Raw genomic sequence first — 3,784 nt, forward strand, 5'->3', positions numbered from 1 at the left:
TTGCATCTGGTGTTCCCTGTCTTCTCCCAGCTCTTCTCACAGATAGCCACAGGGCTCACCCCCCATCGCAGCAAAGCCTCCCAGGCCACCATTTCATCCCCCTCTCCTCCCTTTCCCTCTGGCACTCCTTACCCTCTTGCTGCTTAGTTTTTCTCCACTTCGCTCACAATTTGGCATGGTGTATGTTTCACTTATTTTGTTGATTTCCCTTTAGACCAGAGGTTGCCAAACTACAGCCCTCAGGCCAAATCTGACCAAGGTTTGTTTCTTATATGGTCCTTGAGCTAAGAGTAGCTTCTACAGATGAACACTGCAACCGATTTAATGATAGATAACACTAACTTGGAACCTCAATTAAGGCAATATGTAAACCTTCAAAATTCCATGCTTGCGGGACCTCGTGGTTCATGCCTGTAATCCCAGCACTTTGGAAGGTGAGGCAGGCGGATTGTTTGAGCCCAGGAATTTGAGACTAGCCTGGGTAAAATGGCAAAGTCTCATCTCTACAAAAAATACAAAACTCAGCCGGGCATGGCGGCGTGCACCTGTAGTCCCAGCTACTTGGGAGGCTGAGGTGGGAGTATCACTTGAGCCCAGGAGGTCAAGGGTGCTATGAGCGGTGATTGTGCCATCGAACTCCAGCCTGGACAACAGAGATTCTGTCTTGAAATAATAATAATAATAATAATTCATGCTTACAAAAAAAAAACTGGCTGGGCCCAGTGCCTCACACCTGTAATCCCAGCACTTTGGGAGGCCAAGGCGGGAGGATCAGTTGAGTCCTGGAGTTCCAGACCAGCCTGGGCAATGTATCAAGACCCTATCTCGATTATTTATATTTCAGAAACAAACAGGTTGGGCATGGTGGCTCACACCTGTAATCCCAGCACTTTGGGAGGCCAAGAAGGGTGGATCGCTTGAGTTCAGAAGTTTGAGATCAGCCTAGCCAACATGGCAAAACCCCGCCTTTACCAAAAAATAAATACAAAAATTAGCCAGGTGTAGTGGTGTGTACCTATAGTCCCAGCTGCTCCGGAGGCTGAGGTGGGAGGATTGCTTGAACCTGGGAAATCGAGGCTGCAGTGAGCCGATGTTGCACCACTGCAATCCAGCCTGGGTGACAATGGGAGACCCTGCCTCAAAAAAAAAAAAAAAAATTAAATAAAAAAAGGAAAAACAAAAGTGTACTCAAATATTATCATAATTTAAATATTGTCCATAAACATTTTGTGGAAATTTGTTTTATCTTGTTATATGAGTACTGACAACATCCTTGCTATTGAAGTCTGCAAAACCTAAAACATTCACTCTGTGCTCTAGACAGCTCCGCACAGGCAGGAACTTCATCTGTCCGCTGCTATGACCTGAGCACCAAGAACAGGGTCTGGTTCAGTAATTATTAGCTGAATGAAATGAATGAACTCATATATATATATACACACACACGTGTGTGTGTGTATATATATATGTACACACACATATATGTATAATTTTTTTTTTTTGGAGGCAGAGTCTTGCTCTGTTGCCCAGGCTGGAGTGCAGTGGGATGATCTTGGCTCACTGCAGCCTCTGCTTCCCAGGTTCAAGTGATTCTCATGCCTCAGCCTCCCGAGTAGCTGGAATTACAGGCGTGAGCCACCACACCAGGGTAATTTTTGTATTTTTAGTAGAGATGGAGTTTCACCATGTTGGCCAGGCTGGTCTCGAACTCCAGTTTGAGAGTTATATATGCCCAGTCTGAACTCATATATTTTTAACTGAAAAAAATATCAGGTGTTGCCGGGCGCGGTGGCTCATGCCTGTAATCCCAGCACTTTTGGGAGGCCGAGGCGGGAGGATCACCTGAGGTCGGGAGTTGGAGACCAGCCTGATCAACATGGAGAAACCTTGTCTCTACTAAAAATACAAATTTAGCTGGGCGTGGTGGCAGGTGCCTGTAATCCCAGCTACTTGGGAGGCTGAGGCAGGAGAATCACTTGAACCCGGGAGGCGGAGGTTGCAGTGAACCAAGATCGCACCATTGCACTCCAGCCTGGGCAACAAGAGCAAAACTCCATCTAAAAAAAAACAAAAACAAACAAACAAACAAAACAGGTGTTTTAAAAAAAAAATCAAGTGGGCTGGGTGCAGTGGCTCATGGCTATAATCCCAGCATTTTGAGAGGCCAAGGCAGGAGGACCAGATGAGCCCAGGAGTTCAAGACCAGCCTGGGCAAGATGGCAAGACTGTGTCAACGACAACAAAATTAATAATTAGTTGGGCATGGTGGCACACACCTGTAGTCCCAGCTACTTGGGAGGCTGAGGTGGAAGGATCCCTTGAGCCCAGGAGTTGGAGACTGCAGTTAACTATGATCATGCCACTGCACTCCAGCCTGGGTGACAGAGAAGACTCCATCACTTTTTCTTTCTTTTAAATTAAAAATATGGAATGCTTTATGAATTTGTGTGTCATCCTTGCACAAGGGCCATGCTAATGTTCTCTGTATCATTCCAAATTTAGTGTATATGCTGCCAAAGCGAGCGCAGGACTTCATCTCTTAAAAAAATATATCAGGTGAACAGCATATGTAATAGGCTGCCTTTCGTGCAGAAGTAAATAAGATAATATCTGTCTCTGAGAGATCCAAGAAGCTGGCTGCTTCAGAGGACGGGAGCAGGGCGGGGAAGAAAGATGGCTTCTTTCTCTATAAGCTTTTTTTAAAATTTTTATTTATTGAGACGGAGTCTCACTCTGTCACCCAGCCTGGAGTACAGTGCCATTATCTCGGCTCACTGCAAGCTCCGCCTCCCGGGTTCATGCCATTCTTCTGCCTCAGCCTCCTGAGTAGCTGGGACTATAGGTGCCCACCACCACGCCCAGCTAAATTTTTTATTTTTAATAGAGATGGGGTTTCACTATGTTAACCAGGATGGTCTTGATCTCCCAACCTCGTGATCCACCTGCCTCAGCTTCCCAAAGTGCTAGGATTATAGGCGTGAGCCACCTCGCCCGGCACTTTTTTTTTTTGAGATGGAGTCTGGCTCTGTTGTCCAGGCTGGAGTGTAGTGGCTCAATTTCGGCTCACTGCAACTTCCATCTCCCAAGTTCAAGTGATTCTCCTGCCTGGTCTCCTGAGGAGCAGCTGGGACTACAGACACATGCCACTGTGCCCAGCTAATTTTTGTATTTTTATTAGAAACGGGTTTTTGCCATGTTGGCCAGGGTGGTCTCGAACTCCTGACCTCAGGTGATCTGCCTGCCTTGGCCTCCCAAAGTGCTGGGATTACAGGCGTGCGCCACTGTGCCCGGCCTCTAGAAGTCTTTTTTTGTTTGTTTGTTTTTGTTTTTAGATGAAGTCTCCCTGTGTCACCCAGGCTGGAGCGCAGTGGTGTGATCTTGGCTCACTGCAACTTCTGCCTCCTGGGTTCAAGCGATTCTCCTGCCTCAGCATCCCCAAGTAGCTGGGACTACAAGTGTGCACCACCATGCGCAGCTAATTTTTTTTTTTTTTTTTTTAGTAGAGACGAGGTTTCACCATGTTGGCCAGGCTGCTCTTGAACTCTTGACCTCAGGTGATCCACCTGCCTCGGCCTCCCAAAGTGCTGGGATTACAGGTGTGAGCCCAGTCTAGAAGCCATTTTAAAGAATATGAATGTTTTATTTCCGAGATATGTGTCACTATTTCAAATAAACTTTTCATGAAAAAAACCCAGCCACAAAAAATGAGGCAGATACTGACAGCCTCTGAGACTCTTCTTCCTCTGTCCAATGGAGTAATATGTCTGGTGACCAACCAGCCCAG

General features: G+C 46.5%; 1 non-coding gene across 1 annotated transcript; it reads right to left on the reverse strand.

The window, feature by feature from the left end:
- Positions 1 to 2,419: 2,419 nt before the first annotated feature.
- LOC119618743 (U6 spliceosomal RNA) lies at positions 2,420 to 2,526 on the reverse strand. The gene has a single exon (XR_005235103.1). It is a non-coding gene; the product is annotated as a U6 spliceosomal RNA (small nuclear RNA).
- Between the last annotated feature and the right edge of the window lie 1,258 nt (positions 2,527 to 3,784).

The sequence above is a fragment of the Chlorocebus sabaeus genome, chromosome 2 (assembly GCF_047675955.1).
Source record: "Chlorocebus sabaeus isolate Y175 chromosome 2, mChlSab1.0.hap1, whole genome shotgun sequence".
NCBI classification, from domain to species: domain Eukaryota; kingdom Metazoa; phylum Chordata; class Mammalia; order Primates; family Cercopithecidae; genus Chlorocebus; species Chlorocebus sabaeus.